This window comes from Lucilia sericata, unplaced genomic scaffold (genome assembly GCF_015586225.1).
Source record: "Lucilia sericata isolate MDLA Ls3-8-SP2 unplaced genomic scaffold, ASM1558622v1 Contig000450F_arrow, whole genome shotgun sequence".
Lineage (NCBI taxonomy): Eukaryota > Metazoa > Arthropoda > Insecta > Diptera > Calliphoridae > Lucilia > Lucilia sericata.
In genome coordinates, this window is record NW_023994465.1 from 109,847 (window position 1) to 132,270 (window position 22,424).

The 22,424-nt window shown below is 31.6% G+C and overlaps 1 long non-coding RNA gene and 4 other non-coding genes across 5 annotated transcripts in view; 1 reads left to right on the forward strand and 4 right to left on the reverse strand.

Moving 5' to 3' along the window:
* LOC119604998 overlaps positions 1-15,845 on the forward strand; it is an 86,139-nt gene extending 70,294 nt beyond the window's left edge. Inside the window, exon 3 of the long non-coding RNA XR_005231559.1 lies at positions 15,812-15,845. This is a non-coding gene — a long non-coding RNA (uncharacterized LOC119604998). The remainder of the gene's footprint in view (positions 1-15,811) is intronic.
* Positions 15,846-20,684: 4,839 nt separating this feature from the next.
* Trnam-cau lies at positions 20,685-20,757 on the reverse strand. The gene has a single exon. It is a non-coding gene; the product is annotated as a tRNA-Met (tRNA).
* A 474-nt stretch (positions 20,758-21,231) lies between these two features.
* Trnam-cau lies at positions 21,232-21,304 on the reverse strand. The gene has a single exon. It is a non-coding gene; the product is annotated as a tRNA-Met (tRNA).
* Positions 21,305-21,558: 254 nt separating this feature from the next.
* Trnam-cau lies at positions 21,559-21,631 on the reverse strand. Its single transcript has one exon. It is a non-coding gene; the product is annotated as a tRNA-Met (tRNA).
* A 331-nt stretch (positions 21,632-21,962) lies between these two features.
* On the reverse strand, positions 21,963-22,035 carry Trnam-cau. The gene has a single exon. It is a non-coding gene; the product is annotated as a tRNA-Met (tRNA).
* Between the last annotated feature and the right edge of the window lie 389 nt (positions 22,036-22,424).

The window sequence follows — 22,424 nt, forward strand, 5'->3', positions numbered from 1 at the left end:
GAACTAGAACAGAAATAGAACAGAACTAGAACAGAACTAGAACAGAACTAGAACAGAACTAGAACAGAACTAGAACAGAACTAGAACAGAACTAGAACAGAACTAGAACAGAACTAGAACTAGAACAGAACTAGAACAGAACTAGAACAGAATTAGAACAGAACTGGAACAGAACAGAACTAGAACAGAACATAACTAGAACAGAACTAGAACAGAACTAGAATAGAATTAGAACTAGAGCAGAACTTGAACAGTACTAGAACAGAACTGGGACAGAACTAGAACAGAACTAGGACAGAACTAGAACAGAACTAGAACAGAACTAGAACAGAACTTGAACAGAACTAGAACAGAACTAGAACAGAACTAGAACAGAACTAGAACAGAACTAGAACAGAACTAGAACAAAACTAGAGCAGAACTAGAACAGAACTAGAACAGAACTAGAACAGAACTAGAACAGAACTAGAACAGAACTAGAACAGAACTAGAAACTAGAACTAGAACAGAACTAGAACAGAACTAGAACAGAACTAGAACAGAACTAGCTAGAACTAGAACTAGAACAGAACTAGAACAGAACTAGAACAGAACTAGAACAGAACTAGAACAGAACTAGAACAGAACTAGAACAGAACTAGAACAGAACTAGAACAGAACTAGAACATAACTAGAACAGAACTAGAACAGAACTAGAACAGAACTAGAACAGAACTAGAACAGAACTAGAACAGAACTAGAACAGAACTAGAAAGAACTGGAACATAATTAGAGAAGAACTGGAACTTAACTAGAAGAGAACTAGAACTTAACTAGAACAGAACTAGAACAGAACTAGAACAGAACTAGAACAGAGCTAGAACAGATCTAAAACAAAACTAAAACGGAACTAGAACATAACTAGAATAGAACTAGAACAGAACTAGAACACCATTAGAACAGAATTAGATCACAGGTATACGTGGACTTTAGTCTTTTCATGTTTGCTTTAAAATGTCTATTTGTGTAAAAAGAACTTTAAATGTAGGCGTTTGTTTTAATGTCCACAGTAAAATCTCCTTAAAGTAGGCTAACAAATTATATATTAATATAACCCCTAAAAGCTATGCTTTGCCTTTTTGAAAGAGTTTTTACTGTTTGATTTTGCTTATAAAAATGTATAAAATAAAATAATATTTTGTTTTTTTTAGAATCCTAATTTGCCTTTTTTAACTGATATTTTGCCTTTTTTAACTGATATTTTACGTTTGCTATCTGCTGTTGATTTTCATATTAAAATAAATGTTGTAACAAAGAGATAGAGAAAAAAATGTAGATAATTAAAACTAAAAAAAAGGTTAATGCAGTTATTTGCATAAAGTATTTAGTCTAAATTAACTGCAATTTTATGCTGATAATGGTATTTAATATAAATCTATGAATATTCAAAAAAAAAGGGGAAAAACTTTTTTGTATAAAAAAAGAAAACAAAAAACTTTATTAAAGCAGGTGGTTTAATAGAGTTAAGGTGCTAGCAAAACAAAAGGTATGGCATACTACTAGGCTTTGAAGGTTTGTTTTTTAAATGCAGAATAATTAAGGAAGAAGATTTAAGGTAAATAGGGGTATATGTTAATGTGTAAACTTTCTTTTCGCCTTAAATTTATGCATCAGTTTTGTGGGTATAAAATTTTGTAAGAATATTGATGTTTTATATGTATGTATATGCAGGTGTATGTGTATGGCCTTTGTTTGGATACATTAAAACTGCAGATGTTTGTATTTATGGAAACAGGTGCAGGAAAATGCAATAGCAAGGTTATAGAATAAAATATAAATTTCAAGCATAAATTCATACGAATCTACCTACACCCCACTCCCACAATAACAGCATCCTGAATTTATATAAAATATTTAAACATAAATATGTATACTTTATATCTTATAGAAAAGCAGATTATTGTTAGTATTATAATGATGTATGTCGACGTTTTTGTAGTTGTTTTTGTGTATTTTTAATGCACACTCCAAAATTGTGGCAAAATGCAAAAGTGGTAATACATTAAGTTTTCTGAAACCATAATGGCTGTTAATACATTTTACTCTAGTTTTGTCTAAAGATGAAAGTTTTTCTAAAAATCTGTAATAATAATATTTTAAATATTTAATAAATTTTCGCAACATTTTTATTATTCAAACTTTAAAATAAACCCATAAAACAGCCTTAAAATAGGCAATGCAAATCATTTACCTATTTAATCTCTTACTCTCTTACTAAGTAAGCTTACCCCCTTACTGCCCTAAAGTATGCCATCAATTTTTAACCTAACGCACAAGTTTTCTCTCACTCTCCCACCCTCTCTGTTACTTAGTAAGCCACTCTCTGACTGTTTTGTTGTTGTTAAATTTTTTAACTTTTAACAATTACTTTGACGTTTCTTTTTTATTCTTCTTAACAATTTACATTCTTTTCTTTTTCTGTTCAAATGTTTATTCTTTTCTTCAGAATTTTTTTATTTTCTCCTACACACACATACACACTTACCGTGTGTGGGAATGTATTTGTTTGTTTAAGGATGATACTTGACCTTAGCCGAGTCTTTTTTTCTACTATTGTTACAGTTTATTTGTTTGTTATTGTTGTAAAAGCAAACAAATTGTAAGAAAAAAACTGAGAGAAACAAAATGCTATATTGTTGGAGTGGGACAAAAGTTTAGCCTTGTTTTTGGTACCCCTTTTAAGACTGCAACCTGCACTATATTGAATGTGGTGAACCGAAATTGGCCAGTGGTTTATTTTAGTTCTAGTTCAGTTTTAAATAATTTGTATTTTTTCTGTTCTAGTTCTGTTCTAGTTCTGTTCTAGTTCTGTTCTAGTTCTGTTCTAGTTCTGTTCTAGTTCTGTTCTTGTTCTATTCTAGTCCTGTCTAGTTCTGTTCTAGTTCTGTTCTAGTTCTGTTCTACTTCTGTTCTAGTTCTGTTCTAGTTCTGTTCTAGTTCTGTTCTAGTTCTGTTCTAGTTCTGTTCTAGTTCTGTTCTAGTTCTGTTCTAGTTCTGTTCTAGTTCTGTTCTAGTTCTGTTCTAGTTCTGTTCTAGTTCTGTTCTAGTTCTGTTCTAGTTCTGTTCTAGTTCTGTTCTAGTTCTGTTCTAGTTCTGTTCTAGTTCTGTTCTAGTTCTGTTTCTAGTTCTGTTCTAGTTCTGTTCTAGTTCTGTTCTAGTTCTGTTCTAGTTCTGTTCTAGTTCTGTTCTAGTTCTGTTCTAGTTCTGTTCTAGTTCTGTTCTAGTTTCTGTTCTAGTTCTGTTCTAGTTCTGTTCTAGTTCTGTTCTAGTTCTGTTCTAGTTCTGTTCTAGTTCTGTTCTACTTCTGTTCTACTTCTGTTCTAGTTCTGTTCTAGTTCTGTTCTAGTTCTGTTCTAATTCTGTTCTAGTTCTGTTCTAGTTCTGTTCTAGTTCTGTTCTAGTTCTGTTCTAGTTCTGTTCTTGTTCTGTTCTAGTTCTGTTCTAGTTCTGTTCTTGTTCTGTTCTTGTTCTGTTCTTGTTCTGTTCTAGTTCTTCTAGTTCTAGTTCTGTTCTAGTTCTAGTTCTGTTCTAGTTCTGTTCTAGTTCTGTTCTAGTTCTGTTCTAGTTCTGTTCTAGTCCTGTCTAGTTCTGTTCTAGTTCTGTTCTACTTCTGTTCTTGTTCTGTTCAAGTTCTGTTCTAGTTCTGTTCTAGTTCTGTTCTTGTTCTGTTCTAGTTATGTTCTAGTTCTGTTCTAGTTTTGTTCTAGTTCTGTTCTGGTTCTGTTCTAGTTCTGTTCTAGTTCTGTTCTAGTTCTGTTCTAGTTCTGTTCTAGTTCTGTTCTAGTTCTGTTCTAGTTCTGTTCTAGTTCTGTTCTTGTTCTGTTCTAGTTATGTTCTAGTTCTGTTCTAGTTTTGTTCTAGTTCTGTTTTAGTTCTGTTCTAGTTCTGTTCTAGTTCTGTTCTAGTTCTGTTCTAGTTCTGTTCTAGTTCTGTTCTAGTTCTGTTCTAGTTCTGTTCTAGTTCTGTTCTAGTTCTGTTCTAGTTCTGTTCTTGTTCTGTTCTAGTTCTGTTCTTGTTCTGTTCTTGTTCTGTTCTTGTTCTGTTCCAGTTCTGTTCTAGTTCTGTTCTAGTTCTGTTCCAGTTCTGTTTTAGTTCTGTTCTAGTTCTGTTCTAGTTCTGTTCTAGTTCTGTTCTAATTCTGTTCTAGTTCTGTTCTAGTTCTGTTCTAGTTCTGTTCTAGTTCTGTTCTAGTTCTGTTCTAGATCTTTTCTAGTTCTGTTCTAGTTCTGTTCTAATTATTTTCTAGTTCTGTTCTAGTTCTATTCTAGTTCTGTTCTAGTTCTGTTCTAGTTCTGTTGTAATTCTGTTCTAGTTCTGTTCTAGTTCTATTCTAGTTCTGTTCTAGTTATGTTCTAGTTCTGTTCTAGTTATGTTCTACTTCTTTTCTAAAACAGTTCTAGTTCAGAGAATTTTTAAGCCCTTTATGCCACTTTGTTGTTTTTACTCTCTATTTTTTTTTTTTTTTTTTTTTGTGAAACAGACCTTCTGCCATCATTTCCCCAGTAGTTATAACAATTAAGTTTTTTTGTTTTGCAACAGCAGCAGCCTTTAGAAGAGGCCAGTTTTGTGTCATAAAAATGTAGAATCTACAATATTTGTTGATGTTCACATACTCACATTGCTGTTGTTGTGATTCTATCTCTTTTAAAATTGTTTTTGTTTAAATCATTGTTTAAACTAAAAACTACACTAGTCAAAGTTTTTTAATCTTGTGTAAAACTATAAGAGAAAACAAGAAAAAAAACAAAATTTAATTTTTTTTATTCAACATTAAATTGTGTTGTCAAAAGTGTTATATACAGTATTAAATGTTTTTTTTTTCTCAGTTTAACTTGGCACAAACATAGACATTTTTTTCGGGTTACTGGCAGTAAGTTTGTAATGAAAGTGTTAAAAGGGAAGAAAAAAGAGATGAGAGAACAGCTTGTACACATAAAAAATAACTACATTTCCAACATGTGTGAGTGTTAGTGTTGTTATTTAAAAGTGTTCGAGCAAAAAACAAAACAGAAATTAAGACAGCGAAAAAAAAAACTGCTGCAACAAAATGTGTTGCTTGTTTGTAGGCAATAAAATATTTAAGAAACCATGGCATACTTTTGGTCGAACAAAAAAAAAATTTATTATTAAAAGCATTTGTGGCATAGTTTTTTATTATTATTATTTTTATTTTTTGTTTTGTTTGTTTAATAAGATTTTGCACACATTATAAGCATTGCAAATATAACTTGACACCTTTTTTCTGTACAAACTACAAATAATGTAAAAATTTTTATGGTCTAGATGACTAATAGAATTTAAAGAGGATTTTTGCACGATTTTGTAAAAGCTAGTGGTATTAATTTTGAGTAAAGAGAGAGTTTTAGGAGGAAAAATATTATGGAAAGATATTTTTATATAAGTCAACTAATTTTACGGTATATCTTAATATAGTAGATATCTGGTTTAGTTCAAAATCAGTTCTAATTTGCTCCTAGTTATGTTCTAGTTCTAGCTTAGATCTACTTCAGATCTGTTCTAGTTCGGCTCTAGTTCAGTTCTAGTTCAGTTCTAGTTCAGTTCTAGTTCAGTTCTAGTTCAGTTCTAGTTCAGTTCTAGTTCAGTTCTAGTTCAGTTCTAGTTCAGTTCTAGTTCAGTTCTAGTTCAGTTCTAGTTCAGTTCTAGTTCAGTTCTAGTTCAGTTCTAGTTCAGTTCTAGTTCAGTTCTAGTTCAGTTCTAGTTCAGTTCTAGTTCAGTTCTAGTTCAGTTCTAGTTCAGTTCTAGTTCAGTTCTAGTTCAGTTCTTGTTCAGTTCTAGTTGAGTTCTAGTTCAGTTCTAGTTGAGTTCTAGTTCAGTTTTAGTTCAGTTCTAGTTCAGTTCTAGTTCAGTTCTAGTTCAGTTCCAGTTCAGTTCTAGTTCAGTTCTAGTTCAGTTCTAGTTCAGTTCTAGTTCAGTTTAGTTCAGTTCTAGTTCAGTTCTAGTTCAGTTCTAGTTCAGTTCTAGTTCAGTTCTAGTTCAGTTCTAGTTCAGTTCTAGTTCTAGTTCAGTTCTAGTTCAAGTTCAGTTCTAGTTCAAGTTCAGTTCTAGTTCTAGTTCAATTCTAGTTCAGTTCTAGTTCAGTTCTAGTTCAGTTCTAGTTCAGTTCTAGTTCAGTTCAAGTTCAGTTCTAGTTCAGTTCTAGTTCAGTTCTAGTTCAGTTCTAGTTCAGTTCTAGTTCAGTTCTAGTTCAGTTCTAGTTCAGTTCTAGTTCAGTTCTAGTTTAGTTCTAGTTCAGTTCTAGTTCAATTCTAGTTCAGTTCTAATTCAGTTCTAGTTCAGTTCTAGTTCAGTTCTAGTTCAGTTCTAGTTCAGTTCTAGTTCAGTTCTATTTCAGTTCTAGTTCAGTTCTAGTTCAGTTCTAGTTCAGTTCTAGTTCAGTTCTAGTTCAGTTCTAGTTCAGTTCTAGTTCAGTTCTAGTTCAGTTCTAGTTTAGTTCTAGTTCAGTTCTAGTTCAATTCTAGTTCAGTTCTAGTTCAGTTCTAGTTCAGTTCTAGTTCAATTGTAGTTCAGTTGTACTTCAATTGTAGTTCAGTTCTAGTTCAGTTCTAGTTCAGTTCTAGTTCAGTTCTAGTTCAGTTCTAGTTCAGTTCTAGTTCAGTTCTAGTTCAGTTCTAGTTCAGTTCTAGTTCAGTTCTAGTTCAGTTCTAGTTCAGTTCTAGTTCAGTTCTGGTTCAGTTCTAGTTCAGTTCTAGTTCAGTTCTTGTTCAGTTCTAGTTCAGTTCTAGTTCAGTTCTAGTTCAGTTCTAGTTCAGTTCTAGTTCAGTTCTAGTTCAGTTTTAGTTCAGTTCTAGTTCAGTTCTAGTTCAGTTCTAGTTCAGTTCTAGTTCAGTTCTAGTTCTAGTTCTAGTTCAGTTCTAGTTCAGTTCTAGTTCTAGTTCAGTTCTAGTTCAGTTCTAGTTCAGTTCTAGTTCAGTTCTAGTTCAGTTCTAGTTCAGTTCTAGTTCAGTTCTAGTTCAGTTCAGTTCAGTTCTAGTTCTAGTTCAGTTCAGTTCTAGTTCAGTTCTGTTCAGTTCTAGTTCAGTTCTTCAGTTCTAGTTCAGTTCTAGTTCAGTTCTAGTTCAGTTCTAGTTCAGTTCTAGTTCAGTTCTTGTTCAGTTCTAGTTCAGTTCTAGTTCAGTTCTTGTTCAGTTCTAGTTCAGTTCTAGTTCAGTTCTAGTTCAGTTCTAGTTCAGTTCTAGTTCAGTTCTAGTTCAGTTCTAGTTCAGTTCTAGTACAGTTCTAGTTTAGTTCTAGTTCAGTTCTAGTTCTAGTTCTGTTTTGTTCTTGTTCTATTCTAGTTCTTTTCTAGCTCCTTTTTGATCTGGTTCTAGTTCCGTTTAACATTTTCTTAAAAATATTGCATACTTTTAGGGTGAAATTTTAAATTTGATTAATTTAATTCCTACCCAATTAAATAATAATTTTAATAAACATTCAATTCATAACAAATACTTTATCTATTTTAAACATAATACAAATAACATTAATGAAATTTCTTTTCCTGACGCTTTATGAAAGCAAAAATATGTTTAGCACAAAACTTGTGCTTACTAAATCTACAATAAATAATCAAAAACATTAGAAGAATTTATGATAAATTCTGTCATAATCAATCCTCATAGAATTCACTCAGTTACTGTTTTCATTACCCATACATTCATTCATTCTTATAGAATTTGTTTCAACATTTTGTTCATAAAACTACATGGAAATACTTTATCCTCTGGATAAGTATATCTACACTTAGCAAATGCAAAGATTTCAATAACACTCAACACACTTAACTACTACTTCAACACTGCATACTGTTGCAATAATATATATATGTATTTCTACACGTGTCCCTCCTTTTTTATTTACAAACATTCCCAGTGCAATTCCTCTAAACCCTTGCCTTCTATCGAAGAATATATCCTTGTCTTTTTTCAACCTAAATGTTAAACATATCTCTTGACTTTTTCCTTTTTAAAGTATGTTTGAGTTTTTTTAACAATTTCAGAAAACTAGGTTGATATTTATCGAGTAATAAGAAATACAAGAAAACACTGTCATAAAGATTAAACACGTGTATCAATCACAGAAGAAAACTTAAATCTGTAAATCAGAGAAGAAAAACATAGAAAATCCAACTTAAATATTAATAGAGAATGGGAAAAAACGGAAGGTCATTGCAGAAAAATTCAAACATACATGATGAAACAAACACATGATAAAATACCAATGATTGCTAACTATTCGAATGACTATACTCCTATTGAAATAAATAGTAGTATAGTTTAAGGGGCCATGAGGAAACTTTGCATATTTTTAGTCGCAAATCCATTTGTTATTGTATAGTTTGTAGACACTTTTTGTTTAAAAAATAATAAGAGTATTAACATGTGTTTTATTATATAAATGTTATTTTTAAATCTTTGCCAACCTAAAAGTAGACTTTAATATGTGTGTTTGCAACGTGCCAATGCCTAAGGTTATGTTATATTTTCTACGAACTGAAATAGAGTAGTATTGTTGTAAATATTATATATTTAGATAAGAAGCTTATATAATTACTTGAAGTAAATGCGCACATTGTATAATATGTTTTCTTTCCTAAAAGTAGGCTGCTGTTTTTAAGAGGTCCGCAAATTAAAACTCCAGATTAAACCTCACGTTCAATTATAGTTCAATTCCAATTCAGTTCTAGTACTGTTCTAGCTCAGTTCTAGTTCAGTTTTATTCAGTTATAGTTCTGTTCTAGTTCTGTTCTAGTTCTGTTCTAGTTCTGTTCTAGTTCTGATCTAGTTCTGATTTAATTCTGTTCTAGTTCTGTTTTAGTTCTCTTCTAGTTCTGTTCTAGTTCTGTTCTAGTTTAGTTCTAGTTCAGTTCTAGTTCAGTTCTAGTTTAGTTCAGTTCTAGTTCAGTTCTAGTTCAGTTCTAGTTCAGTTCTAGTTCAGTTCTAGTTCAGTTCTAGTTCAGTTCTAGTTCTTTTCCAGTTCTACTCTAGTTCTGTTCTAGTTGTGTTCTAGTTCTAGTTCTGTTCTAGTTCTGTTCTAGTTCTGTTCTAGTTCTGTTCTAGTTCTGTTCTAGTTCTGTTCTAGTTCTGTTCTAGTTCTGTTCTAGTTCTGTTCTAGTTCTGTTCTAGTTCTGTTCTAGTTCTGTTCTAGTTCTGTTCTAGTTCTGTTCTAGTTCTGTTCTAGTTCTGTTCTAGTTCTGTTCTAGTTCTGTTCTAGTTCTGTTCTAGTTCTGTTCTAGTTCTGTTCTAGTTCTGTTTCTAGTTCTTTTCTAGTTCTGTTCTAGTTATGTTCTAGTTATGTTCTAGTTCTGTTCTAGTTCTGTTCTAGTTCTGTTCTAGTTCTGTTCTAGTTCAGTTCTAGTTCAGTTCTAGTTCAGTTCTAGTTTTGTTCTAGTTCGTTTCTAGTTCTGTTCTAGTTCTGTTCTAGTTCAGTTCTAGTTCAGTTCTAGTTCAGTTCTAGTTCAGTTCTAGTTCAGTTCTAGTTCTGTTCTAGTTCTGTTCTAGTTCTGTTCTAGTTCTGTTCTAGTTCTGTTCTAGTTCTGTTCTAGTTCTGTTCTAGTTCTGTTCTAGTTCTGTTCTAGTTCAGTTCTAGTTCAGTTCTAGTTTTGTTCTAGTTCGTTTCTAGTTCTGTTCTAGTTCAGTTCTAGTTCAGTTCTAGTTCAGTTCTAGTTCAGTTCTAGTTCTGTTCTAGTTCTGTTCTAGTTCTGTTCTAGTTCTGTTCTAGTTCTATTCTAGTTCTGTTCTAGTTCTGTTCTAGTTCTGTTCTAGTTCTGTTCTAGTTCTGTTCTAGTTCTGTTCTAGTTCTGTTCTAGTTCTGTTCTAGTTCTGTTCTAGTTCTGTTCTAGTTCTGTTCTAGTTCTGTTCTAGTTCTGATCTAGTTCTGTTCTAGTTCTGTTCTAGTTCTGTTCTAGTTCTGTTCTAGTTCTGTTCTAGTTCTGTTCTAGTTATGTTCTAGTTCTGTTCTAGTTCTGTTCTAGTTCTGTTCTAGTTCTGTTCTAGTTCTGTTCTAGTTCTGTTCTAGTTCTGTTCTTGTTCTGTTCTTGTTCTGTTCTAGTTCTGTTCTAGTTCTGTTTTAGTTCTGTTCTAGTTCTGTTCTAGTTCTGTTCTAATTATGTTCTAGTTATGTTCTAGTTATGTTCTAGTTCTGTTCTAGTTCTGTTCTAGTTCTGTTCTAGTTCTGTTCTAGTTCTGTTCTAGTTCTGTTCTAGTTCAGTTCTAGTTTTGTTCTAGTTCGTTTCTAGTTCTGTTCTAGTTCTGTTCTAGTTCAGTTCTAGTTCAGTTCTAGTTCAGTTCTAGTTCAGTTCTAGTTCAGTTCTAGTTCTGTTCTAGTTCTGTTCTAATTATGTTCTAGTTATGTTCTAGTTATGTTCTAGTTATGTTCTAGTTCTGTTCTAGTTCTGTTCTAGTTCTGTTCTAGTTCTGTTCTAGTTCAGTTCTAGTTCTGTTCTAGTTCTGTTCTAGTTCTGTTCTAGTTCTGTTCTAGTTCTGTTCTATTTCTGTTCTAGTTCTGTTCTAGTTCAGTTCTAGTTTTGTTCTAGTTCGTTTCTAGTTCTGTTCTAGTTCTGTTCTTGTTCTGTTCTAGTTCTGTTCTAGTTCTGTTCTAGTTCTGTTTTAGTTCTGTTCTAGTTCAGTTCTAGTTCTGTTCTAATTATGTTCTAGTTATGTTCTAGTTATGTTCTAGTTATGTTCTAGTTATGTTCTAGTTCTGTTCTAGTTCTGTTCTAGTTCTGTTCTAGTTCTGTTCTAATAATGTTCTAGTTATGTTCTAGTTATGTTCTAGTTCTGTTCTAGTTCTGTTCTAGTTCTGTTCTAGTTCTGTTCTAGTTCAGTTCTAGTTTTGTTCTAGTTCGTTTCTAGTTCTGTTCTAGTTCTGTTCTAGTTCTGTTCTTGTTCTGTTCTAGTTCTGTTCTAGTTCTGTTTTAGTTCTGTTCTAGTTCTGTTCTAGTTCTGTTCTAATTATGTTCTAGTTATGTTCTAGTTATGTTCTAGTTATGTTCTAGTTCTGTTCTAGTTCTGTTCTAGTTCTGTTCTAGTTCTGTTCTAGTTCAGTTCTAGTTCTGTTCTAGTTCTGTTCTAGTTCTGTTCTAGTTCTGTTCTAGTTCTGTTCTAGTTCAGTTCTAGTTCTGTTCTAGTTCTTTTCTAGTTCTGTTCTAGTTCTGTCCTAATTATATTCTAGTTCTGCACTAGTTGTGTTCCAGCTCAGTTCTCGTTATCTACTAGTTTAGTTTTAGCTCAGTTCTAGTTCATTTATATGCATGTATATAAGATTTGTCAATTTTAATTTTCTTTAAAATGTTTAGTAATTATTTTGGTTTTTTGTTATTGTATTCTAACTGTTAAAAAATTGCTCGGTACCTTTTCAATTTAGTTAAAATCTTACATTTTAAAACCTTTTACTTTAAGCTTTCTCTTTGACATTTTATTTAATTCTCTCCCATGCGCTTTTTCCCCCTTAATCCTTTAAGTATGCTTTAATTTTTACTGTTTTTTACCAGTATGTATATTGTAAGCTCAAATGTTATCTTATCCACTCAGTTGAATTTTCATGCTTTCTTTTAGTTTTAATACGTTTTTAACAGTTTACAAAAAAATAAATCTCTTGTTGCAAATTGTCATTGCAATTTTTTTAGTTAAAAAAAAAACGAAAATATTTAAAATAAAATATTGGCTTGAGCGACCATAAAATATAGTTTTGTAACATACAGACAGACATTGTTGCCAAGTAAGGACTAACGAGCTAAATGTGGAAGTGGTTTAAATTTAAAAAATAAACCAAAAATGTAAAAAGAATTATAAAACCACGTTTCTTCAAAGAATTTGGTTTTAAAGATAATTTTATTTCTATATCTTCTATATCCGTTAAATCCAATTTTCCCATTAAATACAGAAAAATGACTGAAAGCCACTAAAAACAAACCTGAACATGCAAATTCTCTGTAACATTGTGCTTATTAAAGACACTCAAGCAAATACAAAATAAACGCATTTAAATAAATGCGAACGCATGCATATTCATGCAGTTACATGCATATAACCAAAACGAAAAAAAAAAAATACACACACTTTACAATCATATGAATTCTAAAAACCACCTTTTATTTACAAGGAAACGTTTAAATTTTGAACAGATACCAACAGACAACAAATGTAAACACACACTTGTTCAAAACACACACACACAAACACTCTCACTTCACCAAATCCACATTTTCTCTTTAAAACACACCTCCCCCTTCCACGCCTTAATTTAAAAAGTATATTTGCATATAAAGGCATCCTAAAAATATACTACACATTCCATTACATTTGTTAACATACACACACCTTTAAATTTCACATACATAGTACATCTATAAGTGTTTGTGTATAACTGTGTAATATTTTACTACTATTTCTATAAAAATCCTTGCAACCTGTGTCTGTGTCGTAGCATTTGAGTTTTTTATGTCGATTATCTTTTTTTTGCTTTTTTGTTGCATTGAACTTAAAATCAGCTTTAAAAATGATTTATAGTTAAACAGCTCAAAAGTGCATATAAACCTGGCAACTTGAACAAAATGTTGAAAAACTCTTCCGTTTCTTTTTTTTGTCTTTATTCTACCAGCGCCACCACTTTTACAAACATAATCATGAATAGATTCGGTGTCGCGCTAGCTTCCTTGTTGCTTTTGGTCATGATTTATTAAAGGCTTTACAGTGGGCTTACTAAACTGAAGTAAACTGGAATTGAAACAGAACTGAACTAAACTAGATAAGGCTATATATTAGATTTTAGGTTATATATACTAGACTATAAACTATACTACGGAATAGACTATACTGTAGACTATACACTAGAACAGAACTAGAACAGTACCAGAACAGAACTAGAACTGAAAAGAAACTAGACAAGATTATATATTAGGTTATACTATAGACTATACTAGAACAGAACTAGAACGGAACTAGAACAAAACTTGAACAGAACTTGAACAGAACTAGAACGGAACTAGAACAGAACTAGAACAGAACTAGAACAGAACTAAAACACAACTAAAACAGAATTAGAACAGAATTAAAACAGAATTAAAACAGAACTAGAACAGAACTAGAACAGAACTAGAACAGAACTAGAACAGAACTAAAACAGAACTAGAACAGAACTAGAACAGAACTAGAACAGAACTAGAACAGAACTAGAACAGAACTAGAACAGAACTAGAACAGAACTAGAACAGAACTAGAACAGAACTAGAACAGAACTAGAACAGAACTAGAACAGAACAGAACTAGAACAGAACTAGAACAGAACAGAACTAGAACAGAACTAGAACAGAACTAGAACAGAACTAGAACAGAACTAAAACAGAACTAGAACAGAACTAGAACAGAACTAGAACAGAACTAGAACAGAACTAGAACAGAACTAGAACAGAACTAGAACAGAACTAGAACAGAACTAGAACAGAACTAGAACAGAACTAGAACAGAACAGAACAGAACTAGAACAGAACTAGAACAGAACTAGAACAGAACTAGAACAGAACTAGAACAGAACTAGAACAGAACTAGAACAGAACTAGATCAGAACTAGAACAGAACTAGAAAAGAACTAGATTAGAACTAGACTAAAACTAGATTAGAACTAGAACAGAACTAGAACAGAAGTAGAACAGAACTAGAACAGAACTAGAACAGAACTAGAAAAGAACTAGAACAGAACTAGAACAGAACTAGAACAGAACTAGAACAGAACTAGAACAGAACTAGAACAGAACTAGAACAGAACTAGAACAGAACTAGAACAGAACTAGAACAGAACTAGAACAGAACTAGAACAGAACTAGAACAGAACTAGAACAGAACTAGAACAGAACTAGAACAGAACTAGAACAGAACTAGAACAGAACTAGAACAGAACTAGAACAGAACTAGAACAGAACTAGAACAGAACTAGAACAGAACTAGAACAGAACTAGAACAGAACTAGAACAGAACTAGAACAGAACTAGAACAGAACTAGAACAGAACTAGAACAGAACTAGAACAGAACTAGAACAGAACTAGAACAGAACTAGAACAGAACTAAAACAGAACTAAAACAGAACTAAAACAGAACTAGAACAGAACTAGAACAGAACTAGAACAGAACTAGAACAGAACTAAAACAGAACTAAAACAGAACTAAAACAGAACTAGATCAGAACTAGAACAGAACTAGAAAAGAACTAGATTAGAACTAGACTAAAACTAGATTAGAACTAGAACAGAACTAGCAAAGAACTAGAACAGAACTAGAACAGAACTAGAACAGAACTAGAACAGAACTAGAACAGAACTAGAACAGAACTAGAACAGAACTAGAACAGAACTAGAACAGAACTAGAACAGAACTAGAACAGAACTAGAACAGAACTAGAACAGAACTAGAACAGAACTAGATCAGAACTAGAACAGAACTAGAACAGAACTAGAACATAACTAGAACAGAACTAGAACAAAACTAGAACAGAACTAGAACAGAACTAGAACAGAACTAGAACAGAACTAGAACAGAACTAGAACAGAACTAGAACTGGACTAGAATTGCACCAGATATTATTTTGAAAAGATGTTTCTAGAGAAATAAAAATTTGTTTAGAAAAACCTTTAGTAGTCGATAGCTTCCAATTAGTATCATCCAATATAGTTTGCCTCAGCAACAATTCCATTGAATTTTTTACTTTTGTATCATGTTCTTTTCATAAAACACTTTCAATTTTTTTCTGTTTGCCATTCATTCATGCAACAATTTATTCTATTGAAATTAAATTAAAAAATGTAGAAAAAATAAACTTTTATTATTATTTAATATATAAGAGAGAAATCAAAAAAGTCAAAAACTAATTAAGTCGTTTAAAAATACAGAAAAAAACAACTAGAGCAAAAAATAGAAAATTGTTAAATGTGTATGTGTGCGTGTGTGTGTGCAAAACTATAATGAAAACAATTTATGAATGATGAAAAAAAATTGAATGAAAATAAAATAAATGTTCTATTCGAACTTATAGACACCAGCAATAGCAGACGTTATTAGGCGTAGAAATTGAGTCCATTAATGAATGTGTATAGAAATTAATCATTAACTTTGTTAGTGGCTGAGACCACGGAAAGGGAAGTGTGACAGTGTCGGATCTTTTTTATGTTGTTGTGTTTTTTTTTTTATAAATTATACAGCGTCAGGTTCATGGAGATCAAAATAGTTTGTATTTATTATTGTAAAATTGGAAGAATGAATGAATTTTTGCACGTTATATTTTTATTATATAAAAAATAGTAAATTGTAGCAATTTAAAAATAATTTGATTGCGTAAAAATTTTTAAATATTTAATTCAGAAATAGACATCTCTAGAGTAATAAGTACTTAAACTAACTCCCCAAAGTAGACTTTAATATTATATCAATTGCAGCGCCTTAACGATTGACCATCATTTGCTTAACTTACTATCTATAGACTTCATTTCAATTCAAACTGTTTAATTTTAATACCTTTCAAAGCCCACATTACTATTATTCATATCACTAAGCATGTTTTGTATATTTTAAAGCTCATTTGTATTCATCTGTGTTTCGCTCTAATGTACAAATCTCTTTAAGCCTAAAAGTAGACCATACATATGCATATGTAAATTTGTTTGCTTAACAAATTTAAGAAGTCAAACATAATTTGGTTTAGTTTAGCTTAATTTTGTTATATTTTCCAATAATGTACTATTTAGTTAACATATTTTAATATATTTTTCGTATTTTTTTTTTCCAGATATTTTACGACTTAATGAGGTTTAAAGGAAACGGTGAGTTTTATTCGAATTTTTGTTTATTCTGCTTCTTTTTCAAAAAAACTACAAAATCACACTATAGACTATAGGTTATAATCTACACCATAAATAAGACTATAGACTGGACTATGGACTAGACTATGGACTAAACTATAAACTAGACTATAGACTAGACTGTAGACTAGACTGTAGACTAGACTATAGACTATAAACCATAAACTAGCCTATAGTCAAGGCTATAGGCTAGTTTATGGTTTATAGTCTATAGTCTAGTCTATAGGTTATAATCTACACCATAAATAAGACTATAGACTAGACTAAAGACTAGACTATAGAATTAGACTGTAGACTTGACTATATAGACTAGACTAGGTTGTAGACTATACTATAGACTAGACAATAGACTATGTTATAGACTATACTATAAACTAGACTATAGACTAGACAATAGACTAGACAATAGACTAGACAATAGACTAGCCAATAGACTAGACAATAGACTAGACAATAGACTAGACAATAGACTAGACAATAGACTAGACAATAGACTAGATTATAGACTAGACAATAGACTAGACAATAGACTAGATTATAGACTAGACTATAGACTAGACTATAGACTAGACTATAGACTAGACTATAGACTAGACTATAGACTAGACTAAAGACTAGACTATAGACTAGACTAGACTAGATAGACTAGACTATAGACTAGACTATAGACTAGACTATAGACTAGACTATAGACTAGACTATAGACTAGACTATAGACTAGACTATAGACTAGACTATAGACTAGACTATAGACTAGACTATAGACTAGACTAGACTAGACTATAGACTAGACTATAGACTAGGCTATAGACTATAGACTAAACTATAGACTAAACTATAGACTAAACTATAGACTAGACTATAGACTAGACTATACTATAAACTAGACTATAGACTAGACTATACTATAAACTAGACTATAGACTAGAGTAGACTATAGACTATACTATAAACTAGACTATAGACTAGACTATACTATAGACTAGAGTAGACTATAGACTAGACTATAGACTAGACTATAGATTAGACTATAGATTAGACTATAGACTAGAATATAGACCAGACTATAGACTAGACTATAGACTAGACTATAGACTAGACTATAGACTAGACTATAGACTAGACTATAGACTAGACTATAGACTAGACTATAGACTAGACTATAGACTAGACTATAGACTAGACTATAGACTAGACTAGACTATAGACTATAGACTAGACTAGACTAGACTATAGACTATACTATAGACTAGACTATAGACTAGACTATAGACTAGACTATAGACTAGACTATAGACTAGACTATAGACTAGACTATAGACTAGACTATAGACTAGACTAGACTATAAACTAGACTATAGTCTAGATTATAGACTAGACTATAGACTAGACTATAGACTAGACTATAAACTAGACAATAACTAGACTATAGACTAGACTATAGACTAGACTATAGACTAGACTATAGACTAGACTATAGACTAGACTATAGACTAGACTATAGACTAGACTATAGACTAGACTATAGACTAGACTATAGACTAGACTATAGACTAGACTATAGACTAGACTATAGACTAGACTATAGACTAGACTATAGACTAGACTATAGACTAGACTATAGACTAGACTATAGACTAGACTATAGACTAGACTATAGACTAGACTATAGACTAGACTATAGACTAGACTATAGACTAGACTATAGACTAGACTATAGACTAGACTATAGACTAGACTATAGACTAGACTAATACTATAGACTATACTATAGACTATACTATAGACTATACTATAGACTAGACTATAGACTAGACTATAGACTAGACTATAGACTAGACTATAGACTAGACTATAGACTAGACTATAGACTAGACTATAGACTAGACTATAGACTAGACTATAGACTAGACTATAGACTAGACTATAGACTAGACAATAGACTAGACAATAGACTAGACAATAGACTAGACAATAGACTAGACTATAGACTAGACTATAGACTAGACTATAGACTAGACTAGACTATAGACTAGACTATAGACTAGACTATAGACTAGACTATAGACTAGACTATAGACTAGACTATATACTAGACTATAGACTAGACTATAGACTAGACTATAGACTAGGCTATAGACTAGACTATAGACTAAACTATAGACTAAACTATAGACTAGACTATAGACTAGACTATACTATAAACTAGACTATAGACTAGACTATACTATAAACTAGACTATAGACTATACTATAAACTAGACTATAGACTAGACTATACTATAGACTAGAGTAGACTATAGACTAGAGTAGACTATAGACTAGACTATAGACTAGACTATAGACTAGACTATAGACTAGAATATAGACCAGACTATAGACTAGACTATAGACTAGACTATAGACTAGACTATAGACTAGACTAGACTATAAACTAGACTATAGTCTAGATATAGACTAGACTATAGACTAGACTATAGACTAGACTATAACTAGACAATAAACTAGACTATAGACTAGACTATAGCTAGACTAGACTATAGACTAGACTATAGACTAGACTATACTAGACTATAGACTAGACTATAGACTAGACTATAGACTAGACTATAGACTAGACTATAGACTAGACTATAGACTAGACTATAGACTAGACTATAGACTAGACTATAGACTAGACTATAGACTAGACTATAGACTAGACTATAGACTAGACTATAGACTAGACTATAGACTAGACTATAGACTAGACTATAGACTAGACTATAGACTAGACTATAGACTAGACTATAGACTAGACTATAGACTAGACTATAGACTAGACTATAGACTAGACTATAGACTAGACTATAGACTAGACTATAGACTAGACTATAGACTAGACTATAGACTAGACTATAGACTAGACTATCGACTAGACTATAGACTAACTAGACTAGACTATAGACGAGACTATAGACTATAGACTAGACTATGACTAGACTATAGACTAGACTATAGACTAGACTATAGACTAGAGCTATAGACTAGACTATAGACTAACTATAGACTAGACTATAGACTAGACTATAGACTAGACTATAGACTAGACTATAGACTAGACTATAGACTAGACTATAGACTAGACTATAGACTAGACTATAGACTAGACTATAGACTAGACTATAGACTAGACTATAGACTAGACTATAGACTAGACTATAGACTAGACTATAGACTAGAACTATAGACTAGACTATAGACTAGACTATAGACTAGACTATAGACTAGACTATAGACTAGACTATAGACTAGACTATAGACTAGACTATAGACTAGACTATAGACTAGACTATAGACTAGACTATAGACTAGACTATAGACTAGACTATAGACTAGACTATAGACTAGACTATAGACTAGACTATAGACTAGACTATAGACCGAGACTATAGACTAGACTATAGACTAGACTATAGACTAGACTATAGACAGACTATAGACTAGACTATAGACTAGACTATAGACTAGACTATAGACTAGACTATAGACTAGACTATAGACTAGAATATAGACTAGACTATAGACTAGACTATAGACTAGACTATAGACTAGACTATAGACTAGACTATAGACTAGACTATAGACTAGACTATAGACTAGACTATAGACTAGACTATAGACTAGACTATGACTAGACTATAGACTAGACGATAGACTAGAATATAGACGTAGACTATAGACTAGACTATAGACTAGCTTAGACTAGACTATAGACTAGACTATAGACTAGACATAGACTAGACTAAGACTAGATATAGACTAGACTATAGACTAGACTATAGACTAGACTATAGACTAGACTATAGCAGACTATAGACTAGACTATAGACTAGACTATAGACTAGACTATAGACTAGGACTATAGACTAGACTATAGACTAGACTATAGACTAGACTATAGACTAGACTATAGACTAGACTATAGACTAGACTATAGACTAGACTATAGACTAGACTATAGACTAGACTATAGACTAGACTATAGACTAGACTATAGACTAGACTATAGACTAGACTATAGACTAGACTAGATGACTACAAGACTATAGACTAGACTATAGACTAGACTATAGACTAGGCTATAGACTAGAATATAGACTAGACTATAGACTAGACTATAGACTAGATTATAGACTAGTCTATAGACTAGACTATATACTATAGACTAGACTATAGACGAGACTATATACTAGACTATAGACTAGACTATAGACTAGACAATAGACAAGACTATATACTAAATTATAGACTAGACTATATACTAGACTATAGACTAGACTATAGACTAAACTATAGACTAGACTATAGACTTGACTATAGAACTAGACTATAGACTAGACTATAGACTAGACTATAGACAAGACTATAGACTAGACTATAGACTAGACTATAGACTAGACTATAGACTAGGTTATAGACTAGACTATAGAATAGAATATAGACTAGACTATAGACTAGACTATAGACTAGAATATAGACTAGACTATAGACTAGAATATAGACTAGACTATAGACTAGACTATAGACTAGACTATAGGCTAGACTATAGGCTAGACTATAGACTAGACTATACTATATACTAGAATATAGACTAGGGTATAGACTAGACTGTAGACTGGAATATAGACTGGACTATAGACTAGACTAAAGACTTCAATTTATTATTGATGAGACTATAATCTAGACTTCATCTGAATTTAGCTAAATATTTTTCTTTAAAGACAATTTAGAAAGTAAAAATTTTAAGAAAAAATTAAATGCCCCGAGTGAGGCTCGAACTCACGACCTTAAGATTATGAGACTTACGCGCTGCCTACTGCGCCATCGAGGCTATGAAAAACTGGTTTTAAAGATTTCTTAAAAATATTACAAGTCTCGAATGCAATTTTCTTAGAAAAAATATTTCATTAGTTTTCATTAAAAATTTTTAACAAAATAATTTAAGGTAATAACCGTTTTTTTGAAAAATCGTGCCAATTTTGATTTAAAGAAATTTGCAACGTTTTTTAAGGATTTTTTGCAATTTCTCTTGGTTGCAATTCTGTTGTAATACTTTTAGTTGTGTGCAACAAAATCAAATGCCCCGAGTGAGGCTCGAACTCACGATGAAAGGCTCAAGGATATATACTAAATGTCCAAGTTAAAAATGGAATTGTTTTAAATTTCTTAAATTTAAGCTTAAGTTTTTAAAAGCTTTTCGAATTCTTTATATATATTAGAAACTTTAACAAAATAGCCCTGAGTGGTGTATGGTTGGAAGTTGCAAATTTCCTTAATGCAATTTTGTCCTGTGAAAAATAACAAATGCCCCGAGTGAGGCTCGAACTCACGACCTTAAGATTATGAGACTTACGCGCTGCCTACTGCGCCATCGAGGCTATGAAATAGAAGAATTAGAAAAGTGAATTTTTTAAAAATCTTTCTTAAACGTTTTAGAAATGTTCTAGTAGTTTGGAATTAAAATGCTTAAAAATGTCGTAGTTGTTTTTAGGCTTTAGGCCGATTTCAATGATAACGGGGCTAAGAATTTTTAATCAAAAACGTGGCTTTCATATTTTATATTTAGTCGTCCTTTGATCTAATTTGAATTGATATTTCCCATCTAGTTTGATTGTGTTTGTAAAAAGTCATATGCCCCGAGTGAGGCTCGAACTCACGACCTTAAGATTATGAGACTTACGCGCTGCCTACTGCGCCATCGAGGCTATGAAGTCCTGATTTTATCTGAAAAATAAAATGTGGAATGTTTGCTTTAAAGTCTTAAGAAATATTAAGTTTCCAAAACTCTTAAAGTTTTAAAGATTTCTAGTTTAAGTTTGTAATCCTTTCCTTAGGTCCTTCTTTATCAAAGAACTATAGGGTTAAAATAAACAATCTGCTAAATATTAAGCCGATTTCAGTCTCTTTAACATATACTTTTCCTACAACACTTTTATGCTTGAAGTTTGTAACTCCTAAAAGTATGCTGCTCTAATATTTGTATTAATATTATTGAATAATTTAAGTATTGAATGAGATATAGAAAAAAAAGTAACATGCCCCGAGTGAGGCTCGAACTCACGACCTTAAGATTATGAGACTTACGCGCTGCCTACTGCGCCATCGAGGCACTTAACATTTCAACAACAATTAAGCAGTTTTGTTGTTCTTTGTTCAAGGTTCTAGCTAAAGTTGATGTTGATGACGGCTATTTACTCTTCTTGATACTGTTCTCCCATAAAAGGTATCATTCGTGAGAAACAAAAGAATTTTTTTGTCGTAAAATCACTAAAATATTGGCGAAAATTTTATAAATATTTTTTTTTTCCTTTTTAGACCCATTGTGTTTAAATAAATTAATTATTTTTTTATTGTTTTCTTTTAAATTATTTGGTTTTATTCAATTCGCAATTTAAAATCCATTAAAAATAATTAATTTCTTTAGTTATACCTAAAAAATTGTCAAATTATTGTTTCAACTAACGCTTGTCGTCGGCAGTTTCTATTGTAAACAAACTG